This window comes from Bos javanicus, chromosome 8 (assembly GCF_032452875.1).
Source record: "Bos javanicus breed banteng chromosome 8, ARS-OSU_banteng_1.0, whole genome shotgun sequence".
Lineage (NCBI taxonomy): Eukaryota > Metazoa > Chordata > Mammalia > Artiodactyla > Bovidae > Bos > Bos javanicus.
In genome coordinates, this window is record NC_083875.1 from 9808082 (window position 1) to 9824426 (window position 16345).

Below are 16345 nucleotides of genomic sequence, written 5' to 3' on the forward strand. Positions count from 1 at the left end.
AAGAGATTGGCAAAACACTGTAAATCAACAACTTTTAAAAAAAAAAAGGAATCCATCAAGGCAGGAAATTGCAAGTAAATTGCCATTTTTTAAACAGTGATCTGGGGAGGTGCAGCACACTCAGACAGGAATACTCCAGGCTAAGTCCAACTTCCATGAGGACCATGCTTGGACCAGAATTTCACGTGCAGAAGTCAGAAGGTTCCAGCTGGTCCACAAATCAGTGTACAAGGACACCTGAAGTGGCTGTCTCACTCGGGGCATTAATGAAGACAACAAAAAGTTGAATGGAGTCCGACCCATGGAATAAGAGCTGAAGAGTTTCCTGTACAGTTAACTTAAATATAATTATACAAGGGACAACGATAAGAAGTGTACAGCAGGGTTCTGATGCTCACTTCCAATCTCCCCTCATTGGAGAATGGGTGAAAAGCCTTCTTCAAAGGTGACGGGAACTGCCTCTGTCTGGTCCTGTGGGGATTTTCTTCTCGTGTGATCCCGGTTCGGCCAATCCTCTGCATCTCAGGCTGTTCTTGTTCCAGGCCATTCTGTGCCGGAATGGTTATTTCCTGATATCAGCATCATTACCACTAATTTCAGAAAATGTCTGTCTCTTAGCCTCAGGTTTTCTAAAGAGTCTTCATGTATTGTACTTACAGAAGAGTGCTTGCTTTTCTCCCAGGGCTCTCTGTTGAATGCCTATTTGCCAGCCATTTATCACCATGGGACTGGCCTTTTCTCCTCCATGACTGTGGCTTTCTGTCTCTCCCTGAATACCCGTCTGAAACCTCTGGGTTGCCCCCAAAAAAATCCTCAAGAAAGATAGGACATTTAGAAGCTTGCTCCTTTTGATAGGAATAATAACTTTTGCAAATCCATATAGAAATGTTTCTCTTCCCCACCTCTGCAAAATCATTACTGGCTTGCTACTTCTGGCACACCCTCTCTGCCAACAGTAGCCCTAGATTTGATTCTTTTTTTAAAAAAATTTAAATGTTATGTATTCATTTCCTATTCGGTCGTGCTGGGTCTTCGTTGCTGAGTGGGTTTTCTCTAGCTGTGGCGGGTGGGGTTACTCCCTAGGTGCGGTGCACGGTCTTATCACGGCGGTGGCTTCTCTTGTTGCAGAGCACAGGCTCTAGGGTGCTCGGGCTCAGTAGTTTGGGTGCATAGGCTTAGTTGCCCCACAGCACGTGGAATCTTCATAGACCAGGGATCAGACCTGTGTTCCTTGCATTAGCAGGTGGATTCTTAACCACTGGACCACCAGGGAAGTCCGCTCGATTTGAGTCTTTGACCATTTCACATTCTCTGTTGTGTGAGAACAAATTTACCAGATTTGCCCCCAACCAAACTGGATTCTCCTTGCATTCTGACCATAGTAAAACACTGCTATTGTATCAAGAACTCAATTAAGAACTGAAACATTTCAAGGATACATGAGCTTTAAAAAACGAATCATATTTTTTTGCCTTTATAGACTTTCACTTTCTAAGGATTGGTTGAGGGTGGGTTACCATAGGTGGAAACTGTATTTAATGATCAAATATATGTAAATAAAAGAATATTTCCCCCCTGATTTGGTTTAGATCTCAATCTGAGCAACCTTGTTATAATCCTACAGGAAAGTTTGGACCCTGAGTCTATAAAACAGTATTTGTATTAAAATACACATGATGGGGATTTCCCTGGAAGTTCAGTGGTTAAGATTCTGTGCTGCCAAGGCAAGGGGGGTAGATCCTATCCCTGGTCAGGGAACTAAGATCCCATATGCTATGTGATGTGGCCAAAAAATATTTTTAAAAAAGAGAAAAACAAAATACATCTGATGGTCCCATAAAAAGGTGAAAGTGTTGGTCGTTCAGTTGTGTCCAGCTCTTTGCAACCCCATGGACTGTAGCCCACCAGTCTCCTCTGTCCATGGAATTCTCCAGGCACGAATACTGGGATGGGTGCCATTGCCTTCTCCAGGGGATCTTCCCCACCCAGGGATCAAACCCATGTCTCCTGCATTGGCAGGAGGCTTCTTTACCACTGAGATGATAATAGAGGCATCAAGCCTGTTAACAAAGATTAGAAATTGTGGGGACTTCCCTGGCAGTCCAGTGGTTAAGACTTTGCCTTCCAATGTGGGAGGTGAGGGTTCATTCCCTGGTCAGGTATCCTGCATGCCTTGTGGCCAGAAAACCAAAGCATAAAACAGAAACGATGTTGTAACAAGTACCTAAAGACTTTGAAAATGATCCCTATCAAGAAATTTAAAAAAAAAATTATGTTTGACTAGCATTTGAAGCAGTCTGACACAGAGTAGGTGCTCATTAAATGATCCAGCTACCACGATGTCTGCATCCCTTATCATGCACCAATACCATCACAAAGCTCCATCGCACCTCCCTCATCGTTCCTTGGTAAAAGGTGTTCTGCTCATTGTCACCAGTAAACACTGCATTTGGAAGCTCTCTGCCTGTGCAGGGGCAAACTGGATTGAGAGCTGGGGGCAACAAAACCAGTTCAGAGCTTCCTGCCATTGCATGAGTGAGCAATCATGAAGGCCAGACTGGCCTAGGTAGGAGACACTTCCGAGATAAAGTCACTAGAAAGGACAGTTGGTTGGATATAAGAGTCAGGAGCGAGGACAAAGATGCCTCTAATTTTTCAAGCCTGTTAGACTGTGAAAAGGTGCCATTAGAAGAACTGGCTGTACAGTAGGTCCTTATTAGTTATCTATTTTACATATATATATATAGTAGTATGTATATGTCAATAGGGGTTTCCCTGGTGGCTCAGACAGTAAAGAATCTGCCTGCAATGCAAGAGACCTGGGTTCATTCCTGGGTCGGGAAGATCCCCTGGTGAAGGGAATTGCAACCCACTGCAGTATTCTTGCCTAGAGAATTCCACCGACAGAGGAGCCTGGTGGGCTCCAGCCTATGGGGTCGCAAAGAGTCGTACATGACTAAGTGACTAACACATACACACATATGTCAACAGCATTTCCCCACTGGCTCAGCTGGTAAAGAACCCTCCTGCCAACACAGGTGATGCAAGAAACGCAAGTTCAATCCCTGGGTTGGGAAGATCCCCTGGAGAAAGAAATGGCAACCCACTCCAATATTCTTGCCTTGAAGATTTCATGAAGAGAGGAGCCTGGCAGACTATAGTCCCTGGGGTTGCAAAAAGTCGAACTTGACTGACTGCTCACAGACATATGTCAATAGCACAGGGAACTCTGCTCAGTACTCTGCAATGATCTACATGAGGAAAGAATCTAAAAAAAAACGTGGATATATGTGTGTATATACATATATATATGATTCACTTTGGTGTGCAGCAGAAACTAACACATTATGAATCAACTGTAGTCCAATAGATTTTAAAAAAAAAACAAACAAACAGAAAAAGAACTGGCTCTCAGAAAGGAAAGGAAATAATCAAAATGGACAGGGCTTGCCAACCACGGAATAGTTCAGCTTCTCTCTTTGGAATATCCAGGGAAGTCTTACACATCCCAGAGAGAGGAGCTGACTTGCCCACAGGTTCCCACAGAAAACTAGGGATGAGCCCCATCGTGCCTCAAGGGCAAACACCCAGAAGACACATAGCCCCAAAATACAAACCAGCTGCAAGGAAATAGTACTTCAGATGGTGAGGTCTAATTACCCAAAGTCTGAGGCAAGTGGTCAAGATCATTCTTCCAAATAAAAAAATGTTTTCTCTCTCCAGGCTTAGCCTTTCTGAGGACACGGGCTGGCAGCACAACCATCAGCCAGAATGCTGTCTGATGAGATACTCAACGAATGTTCACTGAGGACCTACCAGATTGGCGTTCGCCTAGAGAGGTGACATTACTGGCTCTCTTTAGGATTCAACCGGCTTAAGCACACAGATGGGTCACTGACACCACTGTTTGTTCTCCAGAGTAAGTTCATTTCTTTCTCCCGGACTGATCCACAAACACTGGCTTCTCGCAGTGATGAGCAGGGCCTCCGTGCTCCATGACCCAGGCTGGACGCACTTGGCTCCACACTCAGAGAGCTCTCATAGAAAGATCTTCAGTGCCAGTCTTCTTTCTCCCTCTGTTTGCCCCTGGATCACCAGAAAAGGCAGATGGTGCACTGCAAACGCATCCACAAACTAGGCAAATGTGAACCGTGTTGATAGTGGAAATCCGGCATCGGGCACACTAGCCCGTGGGGACTGCTGGGTGGGAATGGGAGGCCAGCTTCAGGTCCACACGAAGAACATCCTCAGCAGTGACAAGGACGCCCCGCAGAGCCAGCCTCCCCCAGCAGCACCAGCTGTGAAAACTCTCCATGCCTCAATCTCCACATCTTTAAAAATAAATGATGCTTGCTGCCTCCTAAGTTGGAGAGGAGCATAAAGAAACGCTACATGGATGTTTTAGCACAGTGCTTGCCACACAGTGGGCTTCCTGGATGGCTCTGTGGTAAACAATCTGCCTGCCAATGCAGGAGACGTGGGTTCGATGCCTGGGTCGGAAAGATCCCCTGGAGAAGGAAATGGCAACCCACGCCAGTGTTCTTGCCTGGAGAATCCCATGGACAGAGGAGCCTGACAGGCTACAGTCCATGGGATCTCAAAGAGTTGGACACGACTGAGTGACTAAGCAGCAGCAGCTGCAGTCAATAATGTGGCAGAGGAGATTTCAGTGTGGGTGGGGGGCAGACTCAATTTTACTGACTCCAAAGTCACATTCCCTGCAGGGACTCTGAAATATGGAGGCTAGCTATATCACTTCTTTATGGGCGTCTGCATCACCCCAAGTCCACTCAGCCAACGTTCACGGGACATCAACCATGTCCAAAGCATTGGGCACTAAGTGTCAACAGTGGGGAATTTTAACCACAAAGGCTGGGCAAGTTTGTTTACACCCAGCCAGTGTGGCTGAGGTGCTAATGACCCCGGGATGGGGGACGCAGAACAGCCTACATCCACTGATCAAACGAAGACTTGTTTTCTGTTTCTGCCTTTGGGGGTTATCTAAGGGATTGGCAGGTCTTTAAATCACTCCAAGCTGCTTGACCATGACGCCAGACCTGCTACTGAAAACACTCTGCCAAGCGTGATGCTTGTTTATCCAAACAAGGTTTAAAAAAAATCTTTCCTTCAATTTCCACTCTATTTCCTAATCGAGAAATGCATAATCCCAGGAGAAAGCCAGCTCTCATTTCTCTTTTTCTGTCTCTCTCCCCCCACCCACCCACTCTGTCTCCTTCTGTCTCCCTTGATCTCCTCCCTCCCTCCTTCCCTCTCCCCACACCCCCTCCAGCTTTTATCATTTTAAGCTGTATGCATGCCATTCTTCAGGGGATTAAAGTCAAATTTAGTCTCCTGCAATTGTTATTACCTACCCCTTGGCTTATGAGATGCATTTGCCTGCATTTGTAATGCATCAATAACTTCCACTCTCCTCCACTTGTAAACAATGCATTATATTAAATAGCCTGTGTCTAGCCTTGTACTGAAACAGACGATAAATTAGGACTTCCAGTTCTTGGTTTTTACTGATTCCTAAACCTGCCAGTTACATGCCTGTCCGCCCCACTGAACATTCTCTCTAAAGCTGAGAATGCACAAAGCCCTTGTTCATCGTTCTCCTGTCTCCATCACTGCTGCGGGCTGTCAGTTTCACACCACCAAGCAGATTGTAATTGGCAGGATGAGGTGCAGAAATAGGGAATGGTTCGAATATGTGGTTCTCACCCCACACACACACACACACACACACACACACAGTCTTTCTGGCTTATGATATTCTGCAAATTTAGGGACGGATATGTGAAGATTCTAATCAGAACCCACGAGGACTGCCCTCATTCGTTAGCCCATGGGTTGGAAGCAGAGAATGGGAACACGGTGTAATCAACACCTATGCCATCCTAAGCTAGGATGCAGAGCAGAGCAAGGCCTGCCGGATGCGGATCCCGGATGGATGCTGCTCTGGGAATATGCCCCGCTGGGAGCCAGCTCTGGTGCTTTGTTGGGCGGCTGCCCTGGGATCTGAAATCTGCAAGCTTCCTGAGAGGCGTAACTGTCTTGCTCATCCTTGAGTGAGGCCCAGCAGCAAGGAGCAGAATCTAGCTTCAGAGAATGTTAGGTAGTTTTTGAGGATCTTTTCCTTCCAGGAAATGAAAAGTCAACATCAATCATCCCCTGAGGCGTACTCCAACGTCCACCACTTTTGTACAAATCCAAGTCTTGCCCAGTTGGATCACTTAGAGCAGGGTTTCTCTGGACTTCCCTGGCAGTCCAGTGCTTGGGACCTTGCCTCCCAGTGCAGCAGGGGTGGGTTCAGATCCAAAAAAATCAAAACCTAGAAACAGAAGCAATATCATAATAAGTTCAATAAAGACTTTAAAAATGGTCCACATCAAAAAAAAAAATCTTTGAAAGAGCCTCGGCTCTTTCCAGTGATATTCTAAACAAGATAATTCTTTGTAGTGAGGACTGTCCTGGGCATTTTCAAATGTTGAACAGCGTCTCAGGCATCTACTTACTAGAGGCAGGGAGCAACACATCCTGATTCCAAGACAATCAAAAATGTTTCTAGACCTTGCCAAATGGCCCCTGCAGGCAGAATCAGCTTTGGTTGAGAACTGAGACAACTTACATTTAGTCCTGACTTCTGTCCAAAGTTGAAATTTTTCAGACCTAATAAAAACAAGAGCGTTCCTCTACTCCTCTGATTCTTAAAGTGTGGTGCTCCTGACCAGCACCAGCTAGAAACTTGTTAAAAATGCAAATTAGGGAGCCCCACCCAGATTGAGTCAAAAACCCTAGGATGAGGCCCAAGCATTCTGTTTTAATAAGCCTTCCAGGTGATTCGGACTAGAGTTAAATGTCGTGGCAGTCTGAACATGAGCTGGAAAAGAATTCCCAGACATGGAGTATTGCAGAAAGGAGTGAGTTTACTAAGAACAGAGAGCAGAGATAATTTGGGCGCTGAGAGCCCAGTGGGTCGAACTCCTGAGAGATCAGGGAGAGTCAACAGGACACTGTTAGGACAGCGGGTGGCTCATGGAAGAGCCGACACTTTTCATGGGTTAGTAGCCAGGAAATGGCAACCCACTCCAGTATTCTTACCTGGGATTCTCCAGGAGAATCCTGGTGGGGAGGAGGAGCCTGGTGGGGTGCCGTCTATGGTGTCACAGAGTTGGACACGACTGGAGTGACTTAGCAGCAGCCAGTTTTTATAGCCTCAAGACAGAGAAAATTCCTGCTGAAAGAGTGGCCTTAGGTGACAGGTTAGGATGCTATAGGGTGAGTACTGGGGGCAGGCATTTTTGACTAATATGGGATCAGGAAACCTGCTGGTGATAATCAGGGGGGCTTTTGGCAACAGTTACAAAGGGGTTGTCAGTTCCGGAGATGACCTTCTTTCTGGGCTCAGCTTCTGTGGCCCTAGAGCAAGGCCTCACACTTGTGGCCTTGGCTCAGTCACTTCACTCATATCCAGCTCTTTGCGACTCCATGGACTCTAGCTCCTCTGCCCATGGGATTCTCCAGGCAGGAATACTGAAATGGGTTGCCATTTTCTTCTCCAGGGGATCTTCTTGACCCAGGGATCGAACCTCTTACATCTCCTGCGTTGGCAGGCGGGTTCTTTACCACTAGCACCACCTGGGAAGCCCCAGCCTCGGGACAGGACTCCACGTTAAAGTTCGAGAACTGCTGTGCTATTTCAACACTCACCCTGTACAGATAGAAACACTGAGACACGGAGAGGTGACGTTACCGCCCCAAAGTCACGCACTGTAGATTCAGATTCAGATCTACTATAGATTCAGATCTGCTGCTGCCCAGACCTTTACTTACTCCATTTGAGAGATTGCCTATTGATTAAGCTGAGATTGGATTCCACTGCTTTTCTGTCGCAACTCCCCTGCAGCTAGCAGTAGGGGTCTGTGGCAGCGCCCATGGTGTGAGTGTGGGCCTGTGTAGGTTTGCAGGTGATCTCTATGTTTGTGTCTACATGTGTGCCAGCCCTGTGTGTGTGCAGAAGTCCACAAAGGAGACAGGGTAAGGTTCCCATCAAGTGGCCCGGCTAGGGCTCTCAGGCCCCCGTCTCTGAGCACAGGATCAGTAACCTGTGACAGCCTCTGGCAGCTTGTCCTGCAGTTTGAGGGCCAGTGGCAGGCGTGAATTTTCTAAGGCAGACTTCAGCAGGCAGAAACTGATATGTCCCTTCTTTCAAATGGGATGACAATGAAAATTCATCTCTTGGCCTTCCAGGAAACACATATGTTAATCCAGGGTCAATAGATTGACTACTTTTGACTGAAATTCAAACAGCCTTTGTGATTTTTTTCCCTCACAGAACTGATCAATTGCTAGAATGAAAAACAGTTATTTTTACATTGGGTGGACAGAGCCCCTGGCCCCTAGTCTTGTGTGAACATTAATAGTTTGAAAATAAAAATCAGATTTGGGGCATGGACCACCAGTTCTCCTTGCTTGGCCCTGCAATAAACCTTTCTCTACTCCAAAAATTATATGTATCAGTTTTTTTAGGTCAGAAGAAGTGCTGAACCATTGTCCAATTTAAATCCTGATTTCAGTCAAGCATAGATGTATTGGGGCAGAGGGGCTTCCCTGGTGGCTCAGCGGTAAAGAACCCACCTGCCAGTGCGGGAGATGTGGATTCAGTTCCTGGGTTGGGAAGATCCCCTGGAAAGGGAAATGATAACCCACTCCAGTACTCTTGCCTGGGAAATCCTATGGACAGAGGAGCATGGTGGGCTACAGTCTATGAGGTCGCAAAGAGCGGGACATGACTTAGAGAATAAGCAACAACAACTGATGTATTGGGGTGGCCGTAGAAGTGTATTCAGGACAAAGGATGGCTCGGGCTGCAAATTCACAACAGTGCTTGAGAGAGAACCTGGACCCCTGGCTGTAATAAACGCGGTTACCTACTTACATTCAAAGAATCTCTCTTTGACCAAATTTAACCAGGTTTCCCTGAGCCCTCTGCTCAGCTAGGCCCAAACTTGGGCTTCCATCTCTGTCCTTATAGATCCAGTTTTAGCAGGAATCCTGCTCCATCAGTTTAGAGTGAATCCCTACCTTCAATATCTGATCAAATTTCCTTGTCCCCACCAAGCCCCTGAGTGATATCCCCTTACCCCGGCCTGCCTTCAGCAATGACCCTGTGAGGTCAGTTTAGCAAGAACCCAGCTCTTCCTGATGTTTTCTTTTAGTAATTTTCCTTCCACTGACCTCCCCCATCAACCCTCCTCCTTGGTTAGAAATCCCTACTTCTCCTTCTTGTTTTCAGAGCTGAACCCAGTCTCTCTCTCATCCTGCAAAACCCCACTGTTAATCAGCTGTACCACAATACAAAATGTTTTGGGGGTTAAAAAATAAATATATAAATGGAATTTTAAAAAACCCCACTGTAATAACCCCTTTGAATAAAGGCTTCCTTATCGTCACCAACAAGTGTCATGAATAATTTTTCTTTAACAGTTCACATGTCAGTCATGATTTATCCATTGTGAATGAAACAGGCTCTTCCTTGATGGATACCTGGGGTGGGGAGGAGGCCTGGCCCTTGGACTTAGGTTCTGGTAACAACTATGAAAAGCTTGGCTGTGGAGATAAGATGAGGCCACGCTTCTCTACCCGGGCTTCCCTGGTGGCTCAGTGGTAAAGCATCCGCCTGCCAATGCAGGAGATGCAAGGGATGTGGGTTTGATCCCTGGGTCAGGAAGATCCCCTGAAGTAAAAAATGGCAACCCACTCCAGTATTCTTGCCTGGAAAATTCCATGGACAGAGGAGCCTGGTGGGCTACAGTCCATGGGGCCACAAAGAGTTAGACATGGCTGAGCACACACAGACACACACACACACACACTTCCCTATCTAGGACTCGAGACTTCTCTGAGCCCCTCGAAATGGAAAGATTCCATTTCTGGGAAAGGATCACTCAACAGATCTGCTGGGAGAGGCCCGAGAAGAAATGGGTCAGATCTGGAAAACTAAATGGTACATTGCTGCTAAGTTGCTTCAGTCGTGTCCGACTCTGTGCGACCCCATAGATGGCAGCCCATTAGGCTCCTCTGTCCCCAGGATTCTCCAGGCAAGAACACTGGAGTAGGTTGCCATTTCCTTCTCCAATGCATGAAAGTGAAAAATGAAAGTGAAGTCGCTCAGTCGTGCCCGACTCTTAGCGACCCCCTGGACTGCAGCCTACCAGGCTCCTCCGTCCATTGAATTTTCCAGGCAAGAGTACTGGAGTGGGGTGCCATTGCCTTCTCCGAAATGGTACATTGGACCATATGAAATGACCTTATAATAAAAAATGGTAGAAAGTTGGCAAGTTCCTGGGTTCAACATCATAGCTGTCTTGAGTCTCTTAATAGCTCACTGTGAATACACACTGGGTTTTCAAGGACTCAAGGCATGTCTTAGGAGAGGGAAGGAAGAGGACACAGATGGCGTCAAAGGGCTTAAAATCAAATTCAGGGTTCAGAAAACTGAGTTTGCTCTTGCCTTACTCCTCAGTTAGAAAACTCAGAATGCAGATCTATATTTCCCCTATAGCTGCTGATTTTACAGGGAAGTTTTCTTAACACTAGAAGTTATATCTTGATTTAAGAAAAGAAGAAAATGGTGGTGTCTAGTGGTAATTTTCACTTATTAAGTATGTTTGTTTATTTTTTAAATCATTTCTATTTCTGGCAGGTGAAAGCCATCTATAAGAAAAACAATGGAAGGGATAAATGAGGAATTGGAGATTAATAGATACATGACACTATATGTGCAATAAACAACAAGGACCTACCTCCTGTAAGAGCACAGGGAACTATATTCAATATCTAGTAATAACTTATAATGAAAATAACCGGAAAAAAGAATAGATATGTTTATATGTATAACTGAATCACTTTGCTCACACCTGAAACCTTTTAATAAATCAACTATACTTCAATGAAAAATAATACAAGGAAGAAAGAAAGAATTGGGCTTCCCAGGTGGCTCAGTGGTAAAGAATCCACCCGCCAATGCAGGAGACTCGAGTTTGATCCCTGACTGAGGGATCACACATGCTGAGGAGCAGCTAAGCCCATTGCTGTTGTGGTGGTAGTTTAGTTGCTAAGTCGTGTCCGGTTCTTTGAGACCTCATGGACATAGCCCACCAGGCAAGATTTCCCAGGCAAGAATACTAGAGTGGTTGCACTTTTCGTCTCCAGAGGATCTTCCCAATCCAGGGATCAAAGCCACATCTCCTGAACATATATATTATATATTTTATATATTTATATAAATATATATATTTTAAGGAATAACTACAGCGGTCAACCAGCTGCATCCAGCTGTCGCTGGAGAGGATGAGCGCCCCCTAACGGAGCAAACAATTACAGACATTCCCCTCCATCAGGCACAGGGCAGGTGGGAGGTCAGAAAAGGATTCCAGAGTTTCCTTCCATTGCTCCAAGTCTCAGATTCTTCCTTAAGTCATATTCTAGAACTTGCAGGAAAGAAGAAGCTCACATTACCTGAGAATCTGGACCAACACCTTTACGAAGTGATGCAGGATAAATATTTAAGGCTGATGGAAATGCCACACTTGGAGCATATGAACAAGAGCCCAGTTTACAGTGGTGGAGGAACTTGATATATTCCAAGAGCTTTCACTCATTGTATGTGAATTATACATTAATACTGATGTGAGTGAGGTGGGGTGGGCCGCGTCAGTAAACAGGTGAAGCTAGTTGCCTCATAGGAGACTGAGGTGAAATGGATTTGTGTTATACAAGAACTCCCCTTGATGCGTAGAGGGCTTAATGTTGCTACGGAAAGTCTGGACTCATGAGGTTTGAACCATTCAAGGTGTCCTGACAAGCGTCACATGAGACAAAGATGAGGATACCTACTCACCAAGAGAGCTGGGTTGTCGTGCCAAACAACTCAAAAAGCTTGTGACTGAGATGCTAAAGACGAGTGGGTCTGACACCAAATCAGCTGAACCTGAATCTCATGGGAATCAAGCCCAGAAATCTGAATTTCCACAAATCACCTTCCCCACCCCATGACGCTAGTTGAGATATTCCTAGGGCCATTTAAGATATACCAGGCAGGACTTCCCCGGAGGTCCAGTGGTTAAGACACCACCCTTCCAATGCCCGGTGCGGGGACGCACAGGACAGATGAGGTTGGGGTACTAAGATCCCATGTGCCACACAGTGAGGCCAAAAACTAATAAGTGCTCAGAAATTTTAGCTGTAATTATTTACTATCATTTATGGGAATCCATAATATACAAAGCAAAGTGGGGAAGGGGTGAAAAAAAGAACAGGGAAAAGAACAAAATAGCCCCCTACTTTCAAGCAAATTACATCTAGTGAGGTTACATTTCAATTTTTCCTATAAACTGCTCAGGAAAAAAATCTCAACTTTCTTTCTGGGGTCATGAAGGTGCTACCAGCCTGAGTCAAAACCACATCAAAACCCTTGATCTTATTCAGAAGTCACCTTTATAAGCCAGAGGTGGGAAATCTTCTTGGAATATATATGAGCCCAAAAGCTAATTCTCCTTTGAACCAGACTAGGTAACATGAGTGACTTTCAACTACCAAGTGCTGACCAAGAGTTTATCAGCCTTTGTCCTACCCCTCACACTGAGCTTTTGCACCAGTGTGTTTGATATCTGAAAGCATTACAGCCTTAGGAAACATACAAGGGTGCTCTTGGCTACTGTTTATGGATGGTCTTCAAATTCCCCTTTATGGGATGGTGGCTCCCAGGACCCTGTATATATGCCAACTATAGGAGAGCAGGGGTAAAAAGGACCTTCTCAGACCAGGCCCCATCAAAACCCATCCCCTTGGGACTTCCCTGGGGATCCAATAGTTAAGATTCCCTGCTTCCAATGCAGGGATGCAGGGGGCACGGGGTGCAATCCCTGGTCAGGAAACTAAGATCCCTTACGCTGTGTGGTGTGGCCAAAAAACAAAACAAAAAAAGAACAGAAACAAAAACCCCATCCCCTCTGAAGAAAAAAGGATCTTCCCAACGCAGGGATCAAATCCAGGTCTCCTGCGTTGCAGGTGAATTCTTTACCATCTGAGCCATCAGGGAAGCCCACCCACTATAAAAGCACCTCTGATTCTATAAGGTTTCTTATCCATTCTCTGTGCCAAGGGAGGAATATCATGAGCAGCTGTTTTTCAGAATTATAGCTGATTCCAAAGTCATATCTTGGGGCTCCAACTGCACAATGCCTCAGAGAAATCACTCCATCCAAACTAAGCCAGGGAAAACTTAAAAGCTTTACCCCTGCCCTCAGCTGAACTTCTCCTTTACCTGTGTCCATTCTAGAGATAAGCAGAGAATACTTCCATAGTTGATATAAAACATCCCAAAACCAATTTCCCCTCTTTCTGATTCGAAGTCAATTGGAGTTGATGAGCAAGAGTTTTCATTCAAAAGTCCTCTTAGTAAGATTACAGACTTCATAGAGCATAACTGTAAGTGAGAGCTACTGAATAAGCTGAAATAAGAACTTAATCACCTTTGCTAACTATGTCGAGAAGAAATTTACATCAAGAGTTTCTAAGGAGGAACAAGGGGCTTCCCTGGTGGCTCAGTAGTAAAGAATCCGCCTGCTAATGCAGGAGACGTAGGTTTGAACCCTGGTCCAGAAAGATCCCCTGGAGAAGGAAATGGCAACCCACTCCAGTATTCTTGCCTGGAGAACCCCATGGAGTGTAGCATGCAGTCTAACTACAGTCCATGGAGTCACAAAGAGTTGGAAGCAACTTAGTGACTGAACAACTACAAGGAGGGAGAACAATGGTTGGATAATCCATCAGATAAGTGGCAACTCTTTTAGAGGAGAGTTATAGCAGTGCTCTGTGGTGACCTAAATGGGAAGGAAATCCACAAAAGAGGGATATATGTATGTGTGACTGATTCACTTTGCTGTATAGCAAAAGCTAACACAATTTTGTAAAGCAAATATACTCCAATACAAAAATTTTTTTAAAAAGAGAAGAGTTATGATGCCTAATTTGGTACAGTGATTTTTACGGGTAGTTCTTTAAACTATTGATGCCACACCTTACCTCCAGGCCAATTAAATCAGAATTCCTAGGGGCTGGGCCAAGGCAACAGTGTTTTTTAAAAGATTCCCAAGTGGTTCCAGTGGGCAGCCTGGGTTGAGACCTCCCGCCTTAGTTAACAGAAGTCACTTACCTGAGGTAAATGCTGCTTTTAAAAGTTTGACTTTTTCCCTTGAGCACCAGACAAATCATGTTGATTAATTAGCATTTTCCAAGCAACAGCAATGACTTAAACTGCTGCTAATGTTCAGACCATGGAATTAGACATGACTTGTAAGGCATCAGATTCATCTCCCCAGAGAGAGGGTTGAACACGGATTTCCGAGACCTAGAGCTTGGCAGACAAGAACCAGAGACAGGCTGACCTTGGCTGAGCAAGGACCATGAAAGAAACAAGACAGAACTACAAACTCATGTCTACCTTCACTCAAGTATTTATTAAATGTGCCCAACACTATGCTAGGGTAGAGAGAGTCTGAGATTAAGAGAATAGAAAATGATGCCCCTATAGGAACTGACAGGCTAACAGGAAGGAAGAATTGGAGACAAAACTTTGCTGGCATACAATATGTAACTGAAGTTCACAGTCAGTGCCTGGGGAGCATTGAGGAGCAAAGAAGCCTTGAGGTAACAGATGAGGACTCCTAGAACAGGTAAACATGAGATGACTCTAAAAGGGTGGGTGGACGTCTGCTAGATCAGTGGGGTCCACGAGCTGTGCCCAAGTGAGGAGGTGCATGACCACTTCTGGAAACAGCAAGAGTGATAAATAAAGCTGGAAAGATAGGCAAGGAGCAGAAGATAAAGACCTGTATGTCATCTAAGGATTTGGGGTTTAACTTTGGAAGTGATGGAGTTTATGGATGGATTTCAAGTAGGAAAGTGACAGGATCAGGTTCACAGTTAGAATGTTCATCCAGCAGTTTATAGAGCCTTACCCCTCAAAGCGTGGTCCGCAGGTCGACATCAAGATCACATGGGAGCTTGTTAGAAATTAAAAAAAAAAAAATTCCATTCCCATCCCAAATGTACTAAATCAGAATCTGCATTTTAACAAGCTCCGCAGATGATTCATACACAAATTAAAGTTGGAGATGCATAGCTAAAAGGAGAAATTTTCATGAAAAAGAAAGGTAAAACTTTAGAAAGACCAGTTAGGAGGCTTTGGTAATGATTCGTTATACCACCCTTTGAAACAGTTCTTTAACAAACACCTACGGATAGACCCTCATCCGAAACATCCAGTCGGTAATGAAACACTCAAGCAACACTTGTATAGACAATCTGAATTTTTTTTTCATTTCTCACCAGATTAGCCAGAATCCTAAAGACACTACTACAGCATGAGAACCACAGGTTGTATACACTGGAATATGCAGTGCTGCTCATTGTGGAATTTCAGGTAAAGTTTCAGCAGAAGGGAAGAAAAGTTCCTTTAATCTAGTTTTGATAATAGGTGTAGCAATGAGACCGTAGTCTTTCTCTCTTTATTTCAAACACTATGTGTAAGGTGAACACTATCTCGGTAGTGGGGAATCAGAGACCTAGATGAAAATCAGTTGTGAACTTTAAAATTGCTGATTGGCTATGCTGAGAGATATATAGAGACAGAGTCAGAGAATCTGAAAAGAGATGTGAGAGGCTGCGGGTCTTGACGAGGTGGCCTTTGATAGAGATAACTTCCTCTCTTTCATTATGGGAAGTAGTGACAACGGGACTAAGCTGGGTCTTCCCCAAGGCACTCCTTTTCATCGGAAAATAGCCTTCCCGCAGAAGTGAATCTTGAAGAATTTGAAAGAAGAAGTGTGCTCTACTAGGTAAGAAGTAGGGGGGTCAGAAGGACAAACAAGCAATTAGTCTATATATAAGCACAAGTGTACCTTATCCTTAACAATCAGTGTGTTATTGAATGGGGTATACCTTTGGACTGGGGTTAAATTAAACCTATTTCAAATCCACTCTGGGAATTTGCTATTTAAAGGAATCCTTTGTAAAGTAGATAATCACTCACTAATGAAGCTTTTGTTCAATCTGGAGTTCTATGAAGGTGAAGTTCCCAAACAGACCGTGATTGGAAAATCACCCCCACGGACGTCCAGTGGAGGACAGCTTGTCTGTATGCCACAGAAATGAATTCTATAAAGAAAGCCTAGGGAACCCACCCTTGAAAGGAAAGGAGAGTACTATCCCTGAGGCAAGTGGATCTGTAGATATAATAACACATAACTTGGTGACTAGAAGAAAATCTAAGACTCGA

General features: G+C 44.9%; 1 long non-coding RNA gene across 2 annotated transcripts in view; it reads right to left on the reverse strand.

The window, feature by feature from the left end:
* Window positions 1–6165: 6165 nt before the first annotated feature.
* Window positions 6166–16345, reverse strand: part of LOC133252441 (uncharacterized) — a 30335-nt gene continuing 20155 nt past the window's right edge. For both annotated transcript variants that reach the window (XR_009737929.1, XR_009737930.1), the window contains exon 5: window positions 6166–6334. This is a non-coding gene — a long non-coding RNA (uncharacterized LOC133252441). The remainder of the gene's footprint in view (window positions 6335–16345) is intronic.